The sequence below is a fragment of the Sorex fumeus genome, unplaced genomic scaffold (genome assembly GCF_029834395.1).
Source record: "Sorex fumeus unplaced genomic scaffold, SorFum_2.1 ptg000019l, whole genome shotgun sequence".
In the NCBI taxonomy this organism is placed as follows: domain Eukaryota; kingdom Metazoa; phylum Chordata; class Mammalia; order Eulipotyphla; family Soricidae; genus Sorex; species Sorex fumeus.
Genome location: NW_026606076.1, coordinates 41,659,082 through 41,673,137, shown reverse-complemented (window position 1 = coordinate 41,673,137; position 14,056 = coordinate 41,659,082).

Sequence of the window (14,056 nt, the reverse complement as noted above, 5' to 3'; positions counted from 1 at the left end):
CACGGCAAAGCTGGCAAGCTACCTGTGGAGTATTCGATATGCCAAACACAGTAGCAAGTTTCACAATGTTACTGGGCCCGCTTGAGCAAAATCGATGAACCACAGGAGGACAGTGACAGTGTCTGGGGCTGGAGCAACAGCACAGCGGGTAGGGCATTTGCCTTGCACAAGGCTGACCCCGAGCACTGCCAGGAGTGATTCCTGAGAGCAGAGCCCGGAATAACCCCTGTGCATCACTAGGTGTGACCCAAAAAGTAAAAAAAAAAATTGTGTCAGTATAATCTGCTGAAAATTCGGAGATGCAGGTTTTGTGACTGAAATCTCCAGGCTTTATCAAGTTTGGGATGGGCTACCTCCCCCCAGTTCCCTGTACTTCCAAGGTGGCAGTCACATCCACACCTCAAAGTGGCCACCCAGTTAAAAAGCTACTCCAGCCTTACCGTCCTGATAAAAATACTGATGCCCTGAACAAACACCATGACCTCTTAGCACCTATGTTGCAAACCATAAAACACAAAAGGAAAAGGAGAGAGAAAACGAGAAGGAAAGTGCCTCCCATAGAAAAAGGGGGGGGGAGGGCACTTGAGGGATGGTGGTGAGGAAACAGGGGACATTAGTAGTGGGAAACGGATACTGGTGGAGGGATGGGTACTGGATCATTGTATGACTAAAACCCAATTATGAACAGCTATCTCAGGTGTTCAATTCAAAAAAAATTTTTTTTAAGTAATGTGGAGTTCATGCCAAATTCAATCAGCTTAATCAATGGCTAAATAAATAGCAGTACTCCTACATTCACTGTCCTGTCCTTGTCCCGTCCTCCCGTTGTTCATCAATTTGCTCGAGCGAGCCCAGTAACGTCTCCTTTGTGAGACTTCTTGTTACTGTGTTTGGCATATTGAATTCGTCACGGGGAGCTTGCCAGGCTTTGCCGTGTGGGTGAGATAATCTCTGTAGCTTGCCGGGCTCTCCAAGAGGGGCGGAGGAATCGAACCTGGCTCAGACAGGCTGGCCGCATGCAAGGCAAACACCCTGCCGCTGTGCTATAGCTCCAGCCCATTCCTACATTCATCGATTTGCTCGAGCGGGCCCAGTAACATCTCCATCGTGAGACTTGTTGTTACTGTGTTTGGCATATCGAATACACCACGAGGAGCTTCCCAGGCTTTGCCGTGTGGGCGAGATACTCTCGGTAGCTTGCCAGGCTCTCAGAGAGGGGCGGAGAAATCGAACTCGGGTCAGCCATATTGGCCACTTGCAAGGCAAATGCCTTACCTGCTGTGCTTAAGAAAAAAAAAAAAAACCTCCTAGCATCTTTTTTGCTGAGTGTGAAAATAGCAGCAATGGAGCCAGAGGGATAGCACAGAGGGGAAGGCACTTGCCTTGCACACAGCCAGTCCAGATCCGATCCTCAGCGTCCCATAGGGTCCCCCAAGCACTGCCAAGAGTAATTCCAGAGCACAGAGCCTGGAGTAAACCCTGAGCATCTCCCAGTGTGGCCTGAAAGTCAAACCAAGACAACCACCACCACCGAAAACTAGCCGCATGCCAGAACAAGACGACCAGGAAGGGAACAGAAAGTGGGAACACCAGTGCGTGCGGGCCAAGTGTCACTGTTCAGCGAAAACCACAACCAGCCGAGGTGAGGCTGGTGAGCTCTTTTGCATTTGAAGTATAAATTTATTAGCCCTCGTTGGATGTAACTGAGCACCATCAAAAAATAGCACTTCGGCGCGGATTCAGAGCCAGGGGGGTGCAACGATCAACATAATTAAAATGAAGGGATCTCAGCCATTTCCCCCTCCTGCCTCCTTATTATCGTCTAATTGTTCAGGATGTCTCGCTGTGATGGAGACAAAGCAATTAAGCCCAGCAAGTTGCAACAATGAGGATCATAAAGGGGGGTTGGGGGGGGGGGCGGCTTCACGAACTACTTGGATACCCGCATAGAAAAACATGAAAGAAGCGAGACTGTAATTGGAAATAATTGGATGGTGCGGTCCCGCTTAGCCGGGGAGGGCCCGTTCCCTGCTTCCAGACTTTTTTTTTGTTTTAATTTCCATTTCCCTCCACCCATTCCCCACCCCACCGTCATTGTGTGGTTCTTTTCTCCACCTGGAAGCTTTAAATTGGGTCCCACTGGGGCTGGAGCGATAGTACAGCAGGTAGGGCATTTGCCCTGCACGCGCCCAACCTGGGTTCAATTCCCAGCATCCCATAGGGTCCCCCGAGCACAGCCAGGAATAATTCCTGAGTGCAAAACCCAGGAGTAACCCCTGTGCATCGCCGGGTGTGACCCAAAAAGAAAATAAATAAAGGTAAAATAAATTGGGTCCCCGCCCTGGGGAGCACAGTTGGGAGCAAAGGATTTGGTGAGTGCCAGGTTCTGTTGCTGATGATGAACACCTCTCCCCAGGGACCTCAAGAGAATTCTGCGACATCCTCACTTTCAGCACCCCGGGGAGAAGGCAGGCAAAGGGGTGAAGCTTCCAGAAACCCGGATGAGCAGAGTGAGCATCCTGGACTGTCCCCTCCTGCTTTCTCAGGAACACAGAAACGGTTTCTCCAAACCCACTCACACAACTCGTTTTTGTTTTTTTGTTGTTGTTGTTGTTCTTGGGGGCCACACCTGGGCATGCTCGGGGATGACTCCTGGCTCTGCACTCAGAAATCATTCCTGGTGGTGCTCGGGGGACTATATGGGATGCTGGGGATCGAACCCGGCCACATGCGAGCCAAGCACCTTTCAATACTATCTTTCCGGCACCTGGAGTTCTTTTTTTTGGGGGGGGGGCGGGGGGCACGCTCTGCGGTGCTCAGGGGTCACACCCAGCTCTGTATTCAGGGATCACTTCTGGCAGGCTCAGAGGACCATTTGGGATGCCGGGGATCAAACCCAGATCAGCCATGTACAAGGCAAATGCCCTTCCCGCTGGACTATGGCTCCAGGCCCTAGACCTCTTGACTGAGGCTACTCAGCCTATACCCCCAGCACCCCCAGAAGGACAGGGCCTCATCAGGCGGCAGACTTTCAACAACTCAGAGCCCTGCTGCCAACGCCAGAGAGTCCTGAGCTTGGAACCCCAAGCTCAGGTTTTCGGTCTCCAGTGATCTGACGTGGCTTCCCCTCTGTGGGAACCTCGTGCAGAGAGCCGTGACCTTTGGAAGATGCAAGACAGCATGGAGGGGGGCTGGAGTGATAGCACAGAGGGGAGGGCGTTTGCCTTGCACGCAGCTGACTCGGGTTCGATTCCCAGCATCCCATAGGGTCCCCAGAGAACCGCCAGGAGTAATTCCTGAGTGCAGAGCCAGGAGTAACCCCTGAGCATCACTGGGTGTGACCCAAAATGCAAAAAAAAAAAAAAAAGACAGGATGGAGGGCTGGAGGACAGCGGGGCAGGCGCTGATCTTGCACGAGGTTTGATGGACACAGGTACGATCCCTGGCACCACACAGGGTCCTCCCCCACCACCACCACCACCACGAGTGATCCAAGTGCAGAGCCAGGAGTAAGCCACCAGGCATGGCCCAAAAACAACCACTACAAAAAATCGAAGGGAACCAAATGCCTGCCGCCTCTAAGAGCAGGGACAAGATCGTGAAGACAAGCAAATTGAACCCCATGACACTCAGGCTTTCGACCAAGGTCTGAACATTTGGTTTGCAATTCTGAGAATTCAGTCACCACTATTGAGCTTCCATCGACCCCGCAAAACCACTTCTGGGATTATATCCTGAGAGTGCAAAAAAGCAAAGGAGAAATGACATCTGCACCTGTATGTTCATTTGCAGCACTGTTCGCAATAGCCGGAATCTGGAAACAACCCAAATGCACGAGAACAGACGACTGGTTTAAGAAACTTTGGTACATCTACACAATGGAATATTATGCAGCTGTTAGGAAAGATGAAATCATGAAATTTGCTTATAAGTGGATGGTCATGGAGAGTATCATGCTAAGTGAAATGAGTCGGAAAGAGAGGGACAGACATAGGACTGCTCTCATCTATGGAATATAAAATAACGTAATATGAGACTGACTCCCAAGAACAGTAGGCACAATGAGCTATACTGCACCAGAGTTGGAAGCCTGCCTCATGAGCTGGGGGAGAAGGCAGCTGGAATAGAGAAGGGATCACTAAGTCAATGATGGTTGGAGGGATTGGGATGGGAGATGCGTGCTGAAAGTAGATCAAGGACCAAATGTGATAGCCTCTCAGTATCTGTATTGCAGACCATAATGCCCAGAAGTAGAGAGAGAGTATGGGGGAAATTGTCTGCCATGGAGGCAGGAGGAAGGTTGGAAAGCGGGGGTATTCTGGCGACATTGGTGGTGGAGAATGTGCACTGGTGGAGGGACGGGTGTTGGATCATTGTATGACTGAAACTCAAACATGAAAGCTTGTAACTGTATCTCACGATGATTCAATCAATCAATCAATCAAAGCTCAGGTGGAGACCAAAAATAAAAAATTTAGTCACCACTGAAATTTTTTTGTGGGAGCTAGAAGATAATGAGGGGTAGAGCATGTGCCTGGCACACACCGACCCTGTTTGATCCCTGAGCACCACAAGAAGTGATCCCATTTGATCACTGAGCCAGGAGCAAGCCCGGAGCACCTCCAGAAGCTTAAAATACACCCCCCACCAAAAAATATTTTGTTCTGTAGATAAAATATTCCACATCTTAGGTACTTACAGCAGCTAAGATATTCGGGCCTATTAAATGTGTAATCGCAATAAACTCTAAAAGAGTTCATTAAAAGAGTTGGCAAAACTGCCCATGCATTTCGGGAAACTTAATTTGCTAAATTCCCGAGTATCGATCTATTAGTTATGAGTAAGTAGTATTTAGGGGTATCTTTATTACTAAGATTTTAAAACCAGGCCTTCCGGGGCCAGAGAGACTATACAGAGGGTATAACTCTGACTGTGCACGCAGCCGGTTCGGGTTCGATCCCCGGCAGCCCAGAGGGTCCCCCGAGCACTGCCAGGAGTATTTCTTGAGCAGAGTCAGGAGCAACTTCTGAGCACCGCTGGGCATGCCCCCCCCCAAAAAAAAGACTAAATAAAATAATGCTTTCCACTGAAAGCAAATCATCTCCAGGAGCAAAGCATCTCTGGAACATTCTCTGTTTTGTTTTTTCTTTTTGGGTCTCACCCAGCGATACACAGGGGTTACTCTTGGCTCTGCACTCAGGAACTACTCCTGGTGGTGCTCAGGAAACCATATGGGATGCTGGGACTCAAAACCAGGTCCGCCGTGCAAGGCTAACACACTACCCACTGTGCTATCACTCCAGCCCTCTGGAACATTCTCTGATCTATAATAGTTCATCTGCAACTCACCCCAGGCACTGGTTCAAGGGTGAGCGTTTTTTTTTTAAGTCACACCCCACCATCAAAAGGAGCTACCGCCTGGGAAACCAGAGGGTGGGGCAGCAAAGGGGTACCACAGGTGGGGGGAGGGTGGTCAGGACGGAAACAGGGGCACCCGCAGACCTCCCCAGCCCCACTTCCGGTTCCAGCCCCCTCTCCGGAGGAAGGTCGGGGAGGATGAGTCTGGCTGACAAGCACCTGGGGTGTCTGTCAGAAGGGACGCAGATGAGGGGGTGCCACTGGGCAAGGTGGCCGGTCGTGGGTGCAGAGCAGACGCCCATCCCTCTCCGGTCCTGCCTGGAAGCAGGACCCTAGTTCCCAAGTCCCTTCTGCAGGGTCTCCGCCCCTCCCCCATAGCAGGTTGCAATGACACTCCCCCAGTACAAGGGCCCAGGATGCAGAGATCCCCAGGTCAACCTCTCTCTGCGGGGGCGGGGGGGCGGAGACGGTGCGCATCAGCCACGTGCCCAGGGAGCCCCTAAGCCCTGTGCGCACTCCCCAGCCCCGCACAAATGTTTGCCAGAGAAAGCCTCGTTCAGCACAAGAAAAACGCCTGGTGGGCACGGAGCTAGGACGGCAGGGAGGGCGCTTGTCTCAAACATAGCAGACCCGGGTTCGATCCCCGGCACTCCCTAGTGTCCCCAGAGCACCCCAGGAGTGATCCCTGAGCGCAGAGCCAGGAACCAGCCCTGAGCATCACCAGGTTGGCCCCCCCCCCCATCCCTCAAAAAAAAAAAAAAAAAGAACCAAACAGGGGCCAGAGAGATAGCATAACAGGAATGTCATTTGCCTTGCATGCAGATGACCTGGATTCCATCCCCGACACCCCATAGGGTCCGCCAGGAGTAATTCCTGAGCACAGAGCCAGGAGGAACCCCTGAGCATCACTGGGTGTGACCCAAAAAGCCAAAAAAAAAAAAGCCAAAAAGAAATTAAAAAGAACTGAACAAAGAAAACGCCAAACAGGGCCTCTTGGCAAGGGCGGGGGAGGGGGAGTACTCCGGGATTGGGGCGTAGGGGCGGAACTGAGGGTTCTCAAGCCAGCGAGCCAGTGATGACCAGTGGCTCTGCTCTGCTGTTCTGCTGTGCTCCCCCAATGGGAGCCGCCACTCAGGGGGTAGGAAATGCTGGCTGGCCACGCCCACAACTCTGAGTCCCCAGAGGGGTACCACGTGCACTGCGGGGTCACCGTACCTGCCTTGCGTGGGGCCAACACCGGTACCTGGCACTGTGCCCCCCCCACCCCCCAACGGTGATGCACGTGTGTGAGGAATTGATGTCGGTGGGCCCCACAGGTGACTTATGTGAAGCGGGGAGGAGAAAGACAGTCACTTTCTCCCCACTCGCCTCTGCCACTCGGGACCCAGGGTTGCTGGGTTCTTGTCTCGCCTCGCAGAAAGGAATTTCAGGAGCAGACAAGCAGTGAAGTAAATAGATTTTATTTGGAGGATTTTTAGGTATGGAGGGAGGGAGAGAGAGTGAGAGAGTAAAGTTAGACACGAAAGCATGAAAGTACACATCTCAAGAGGGGAGATGCGGGCGACACACGTGCTCGGGAACCACATGTGCTCGGCCACGTGGGCACAAGCAGCACATGGGCTCGGGCAGCAAATGCGCGCACTTCCTTTGTTCAAGGTGGCCTTTATAGGGTTTCTCCAACCTGCCCCCACGTGGGGCTTCTTCCCAGGTAAATGTCCCGTTGCTAAGGAGGTTGCCAGGGAGGATGGGAGTGGTGATGGTCTTCTTTGAAATTCCTTTCCTGGCCTTTTGTTCCTAGAGGAGCTTCTTTGGGTCTGTTGCTGGAGCCAGGTGAAGGTCTATTAAACCTTAGTTCCTGTTTTCCTATTTTCTGCAGGGCTGGATTTTGTCGTTGCCTTGGGAGGGGGCCCTCCCTGTCTACCTGCCTATATCAGTCCGACCAACATATAAGCATACAAAATATAATTCACTTTGTATGGACACAGTAAGAAATACTTTAAGCTTATAGAATTGCTCTCCTAGGGAAATCTCGATCTCAGACTGCAGTGCTCAGGCCAGATATCTTTCCTATTCTTAGCAGAACTAGTCTCGTTCATTACTTTTGGATCATGACAGCATTTGCCTATGATCAAACTCTTAACCTACAGTTAAGAATCGTGGCACCTTGGCCTGGCCCATCACAATGCCAGGGTAGCACATAACTTACCGGCTTGCCCTGGTTCCATCCAGTCCCACGTCGGGACCCTGCTTTTGGGGTGCTAGGACGTGAGGGCAACTGAGGCTCAAGTTGAGAAAGCAGATGCCCAGGAGTGAATAATATTCAAGGCCAATTAAATCCTAAGTTGTAAAGCATAATATTGTCTTCCTGTATCTATACAAAAAGGACATTGTATTAAAGTAAACTATTCAAAAGACATAAGGAGAGGAGAAAGGCAATATTAACTTACAGTGCAAGTTCAGTGTCCTAGAAGGATGAGACCTTACAAATTGGTTGGGGAAAAGAGCACAAAGAAGTAGTTACAGACAAACAAAGTAATGGGAATGACTCGGGAGCACTGTGATGGGTGCAACCTGATAAACCTAAGCTCCTTGTACTCCAACACCAGCATCCCATAGGGTCCCTCAAGCCCTGCCAGGAGTAATTCCTAAGTACATGAGCCAAGAGCAACCCCTGAGCATCGTCTGGTGGGACCCAAAAGCCAAAAAAAAAAAAAGGGAAAAAAAACCCATAACAACAAAACAGAAATAAACATTTGAGACCAAAGAGACAAAACAGCCTGTGAAGGACTGACCTTGCATGCAGCAGACCCGGGTTCAACCTCCAGCATTACATAACTTCATCCCCTCCCTTGCACTGCCAGGAGTGATCCCTGAGCACAGAGCCAGGAGTAAGTCTTAAGCACCACCAGGTGAGGGAGGAAGCGAAGGGAGGGGGAGAGGGGGAAAAGAGGAAGAAAAGAAACCCTACACTAATTTCCTCCCGGGTTTGGGAGTTCCCCTCCCTTCCCCTCCTATTTTGCAAGAAATCTTTCTATTTCAAAAAACAAGGAGGGGGCTGCACGGATAGTCCAGTGGGGAGGACTCTCGCCTTGCACCCATGTGGCCAACCCGGGTTCACTCCCCAGCATCTCGTTAGGGTCCCCTGAGCATCGCCAGGACTAGTGCCTGAGCGCAGAGCCAGGTGTAAACCCCGAGCATCGTTCTGCGTGGCCCCAAAACAAAACAAAACCAATAAAGAAAGCAAATTCACAGGCTGAGCAACAGCCTGCAAGGAGGTGGGAGTTGGCCCACCCCCCACACCCCCCGGAACTGCCACAAGCACCCACAGGAGAGCCAAGATGAGATGGGGGTGGGGCTCACGGGGAGGAGGCAGGTGCCTGGGCCGCTTTATTTGGACCATACATTGGATCTGTCCCCCTCACGGCCCCCTTTCACCCCAGAAATGCCATACAAATGCCTGCAGCCAGAGGCACCGCGGTCTGGCCACGCTGTGAACAATGGCCTGACCATGCCATGGGCTATGGCCCGACCATACCTGACCACACAATGCCTGACCACGCTGTGGTCTGTGCCTTGACCACAGCTGACCACCCTGCAGGCTGTGGCCTGACCATGCCTGACCACACTGTGGACTGTGGCCTAACCATGCCTGACCACACCATGGGCTGTGGCCTGACCATGCCTGACCACACTGTGGGCTGTGACCTGACCACGCTGTGGGCTGTGGCCTGACCATGCCTGACCACACCTGACCATGCCATGAGCTATGATTTGATCACACCGGACCACACTGTGGGCTGTGACCCAACCACGCTGTGGGCTATGACCTGACCATGCTGTGGGCTGTGGCCTGACCACGCCTGACCACACCATGGGCTGTGGCCTAACCATGCTGTGGGCCGTGGCCTGACCACGCCTGACCACATCATGAGCTGTGGACTGAACACACCTGACCACACTGTGGGCTGTGACCCAACCACGCTGTGGGCTGTGGTCTGACCATGCCTGACCACGCCTGACCACACCATGGGCTGTGGCTTGACCACACCTGACCACACCATGGGCTGTGGCCTAACCACACCTGACCACACCATGGGCTGTGGCCTAACCACACCTGACCACACCATGGGCTGTGGCCTAACCACACCTGACCACACTGTGGGCTGTGACCCGACCATGCTGTAGGCTGTGACCCGACCACGCCTGACCACACCATGGGCTGTGGCTTGACCACAGCTGACCACCCTGGGGGCTGTGGCCATCGGGAGTCCTCACAGCAGCCCCGTTGCCTCATCAGCCCCAGCCACAATGAAGTCAGCAGCTGAGGTGGACCTCAGGGCAGGATGTGTGAGTCCTTGGGGCAGGGCAGTTCATATGGCCAGGAAGCCTGACAGTGAGAGCTGGCTCAATTCCAAGAGGCATCACCTGGGCTTTGTTCTCCTTGGGTGGGGTGGGGGGAAGGGCACACCTGGCTGTGCTTGGGCATCACTCCCGGCAGGGCTTGGGGGACCCAACCCAGGTGGGCCACATGCTGGGCCAGTGCCTTCCCCTGTGCTGTCTCCCCGGCCCCAGCCCCCGGGGAAGGCAGGTGACCACGGGCGGTGGGGACAGATGAGATGAGATGATTGGGGTCCTTGCTGACCATGGGGGCTGTGAGAACCGGACAGCCGCCCCCCATCCCAGCACTCGCCCCCTCCACAAACCCGCATTTCCACCCTTGTACCCCTCTGCCCCTCAGTACCTCTCAGCACAGGGCTCCAGCCAAGTTTACAGGGACGCCACATGCGTCTGCAAGGTGCCTCGGTCCACACCCGTGGTCCACTCTCCGGAGGGCTAAGCCTGAGCTGCAGGACGAGGTGCCCATCCCGGCCACCAACCACAGGAAGCCCAATTCCAGCCACTGGCGCTGCAGAGGTGGCCGCATGAGGTCCGGTTCCACCACGTCCACTCCAGACTGGACCCTTGCCCTCACCCAGCCTGGGGTTGGCACCACAGCTGGAAAACCTTCCAGAAAACTCCTCCTGACCTGCCCTGGGCCGGCAGCTCAGGAACCACCGGCACCAGCACCGAGAGACCCCGTGCCACGGGCCCACATCCATAGGAGTGACCTCTGACCCTGGAAATCCCGCCCCAGGGCAGAAGTAGTTGCAGGTGTTCCCAGAACTCAGCCCCTCATTCCCATCACCTGGGCCGGAGCTGCCACTTGCAGAAGCCCAGCGAGGGGCTGGAGGATGGGGGGTGGTATTCCTAGAGGCTGTCCCTGCGGATTCTGCAGCGGCGACTTCTCCACGAGAACCAAGAATCTCTCTGCACGAGTCTGTGTTCATGGAGATCAACTGCAATCGACAGACTTCCTTGATTCGCTTGGTTCCCGCGGGCTGGCATGGGACCACAGCCCGGTTTGATCTCTGAATCCGCACAGTCCCTGAGCACCGCCAGATGCAGCCCTAATCCCTCCCCCAAAACCTCAGGTAGCCCCAGCTCTGCAAGGCTGGGCTGCTTTGCTGCCTCCAGACCACGCATTGAATTGCCCGCCCCACCTAAGAATCATTCCTGAGCACTGTATGGGGCTCCCCCGCCCCAAAACAATCAGGGGGGGCTGGAGCGATAGCACAGCGGGGAGGGCGTTTGCCTTGCACGCAGCCGACCTGGGTTCGAGTCCCAGCATCCCATAGGGTCCCCCAAGCACCCCGCCAGGAGTAATTCCTGAGTGCAGGGCCAGGAGTAACCCCTGAGCATCGCCGGGTGGGACCCAAAAAGAAGAAAAAGCATATATCCCTGGAAGAACTGATTTATCCCTTTATTTCTCTCTCATGCCTGAGAGTGAGGAAGCGGCTAAATATTTTTGAATATGGAGTGATAGCACAGCAGGTAGGGCGTTTGCCTTGCACACGGCCGACCCGGGTTCGATTCCCAGCATCCCATATGGTCCCCTGAGCAGTGCCAGGAGTGATTCCTGTGTGCAGTCAGAAGTAACCCCTGAGCATCGCCAGGTGTGACCCAAAAAGCAAAAAAATAAATAAAATATTTTTAAAACTCACACACGTAAGTAGCTCCCCTGGGCCCCCAACATCTGTGCCCCACCAGATGGAGTGAAGAAGGGGCTGTGAACTGCCGTGGTTGTGGGGGAGGCTGGGGTGTAAAGGGACTTCCAGAGGGACCTGCACACCTTCATGAAGAAAAGACACAGTAGCTGGAGCAACAATCCAGCAACAATCCACTTTCCAGGGAAAGTGCTCACCTGGTACGCAGCTGACCCAGGTTTGATCCCCGGTATCCCCTAGGGTCCCCCAAGACCTGCCAGGAGTGATTCCTGAGTGCAGAGCTAGCAGTAAGCCTTGAGGATTGCCAGGTGTGGCCCAAACACACAAAGAAAAACAGGAAAAGGGAAAGGAAGACCGCACAGATGGCCTCTTCGGACACAGAAACTGGTTCTTTAAAATCCAAATTTTGGGGGGCTGGAGCAATAGCACAGCTGGTAGGGCGTTTGCCTTGCACACAGCTGACCCGGGTTCAATTCCCATCATCCCATATGGTCCCCCAAGTACCGCCACGAGCGATTCCTGAGTGGTGCAGGCCAGGAGTAACCCTTGAGCATCGACTGGGTATGACCCAAAAAGCAAAAAAAGTAAAAAATAAATAAAATCCAGATTTTTTTTCCCCAAAAGGTCAGAGGAGTTAACGGTTTCCTGGACTGTAAATGTCACACAGGCCTCAGGGCAGAGTGCAGGCGGGCAGCCCACTGACCTTTATGGGGCAGGCGGAGAGAGGAAGAGTTGGGGGCTCTTGGGCAAAAGGAAGAGCTGAAGGGAGAAAAACTACCTGGGAATCAGAGCGATGGCACAGCGGGGAGGAAGCGTCCTTGCACACACCTGACCCAGGTTCGATCCCCAGCATCCCATAGTGTCGCCTGAGCCCCGCCAGAAGTGACCCCTGAGTGCAGAGCCAGGAATCAGCCTTGAGCATCACCAGGTGTGGACCCAAAACAAAACAAAAACCAACTCGTGACCAGCTTTCCTGAGTGCTCTGTGGCCGGTTCCTGTCCACCTCTTTCTGCCTCCGTCTGGAATTTTCCCTCAAGCCGGGTTCCAGACCTCTGGATGCTGCCCTCCCCATCTTTGGAGCATTTAGACACAAACTTCCGTGGACTTGCCAGATGCAGTCATCGCTGCCGACCTACTGTGTGTTTAGCCTGGTGTTAGGCCAGGAATGACCAAGGGAAAGCCTGGTGATCACCCTGGTATAGAACAGTCCGTGGGGAGGGGGGGGGGGGATCCCACGCTGGCCAGCTGTGAAATGCCCAACTGTCTCACAGGTGACAGGGCTGGTATAAAGGCAATTTTCTTCTTTTTTTTCCCTTTTTTTTTAAATTATTTTTTTGCTTTTTTGGGTCACACCCAGTGATGCTCAGGGGCTGGAGCAACAGCACAGTGGGTAGGGCGTTTGCCTTGCACGCAGCCGACCCGGTTTGATTCCCAGCATCCCATAGGGTCCACTGAGCACAGCCAGGAGTCATTCCTGAGTGCAGAGCCAGGAGTAACGCCTGGTGTGAACCAAAAAGAAAAAAAAAAGTAGGTAAAGATTTATACATGATAAACTTTTATTATCTGTATTGCAAACCATAATGCCCAAAAGGAGAGGGCAGGTTGCCTTCCATAGAGTCAGGTGGAGGTGGGGGTGACGGGAGGGAAACTGAGGACACTGGTGTTGGGAAATGCACACTGGTAGAGGGATGGGTGTTGGAACACTGTACAACTGAAACCTAATCGTGAACAGTTTTGTAAGGGTCTATCTCACAGTGATTCAATAAAAATAAATCAATTTTTTTTTTGCTTTTCGGGTCACACCTGGCAATGCACAGAGGTTACTCCTGGCTCTGCACCACTCAGGAATTACTCCTGGCGGTGCTCAGGGGACCCTATGGGATGCTGGGAATCGAACCCGGGTCGATCGCATGCAAGGCAAATGCCCTACCCGCTGTGCTATAGCTCCAGCTCCCAATAAATTAAATTAAAAAAAAATAAAACCTTATGATAAAAATCCTAGGTATGCACACATGTACGTACATACACATATCTCTACTCTATGCATATATACACCCACATGTGTACATGTATGCAAACATGTGTGCGTGCATGCCAACACATGTGTGCACATCCACATATGCCCATGCATGTATGGGCACACGTGCTAATGCATGTGTACACCTCACATGTGTGAGACACATGTATGCACCTTACATATGTGCCCATGTGTATACATGTGTATGCATACACACATATGTGCATATGCTTACATAGGTTGCACAGTGGTAGGGCATTTGCCTTGTCGCAACTAGCCTGGCCGAGCCGGGTTCGATTCCTCCGCCCCTCTCGGAGAGCCCAGCAAGCTACCGAGAGTATCTCGCCCGCATGGCAAAGCCTGGCAAGCTCCCCGTGACGAATTCCATATGCCAAACACAGTAACAACAAAGTCTCCAATGGAGACATTACTGGGCCCGCTCGAGCAAATCAATGAACAACAGGAGGACAGTGCTTCTTCTTCAGTGCTTCTAATCTCTCTGGGCAAAAGGGGAACAAAGAGCAAAGAGGTTTCACTGGCAGAAAAGGGACAAAGGAAGGAGTGGTGGGAGGGAGGCAGAGGATGGTGTGGGTGGTCCTTTATCCAGAAGGGTGGAACAAGAGCTGGTGGGAGGGGC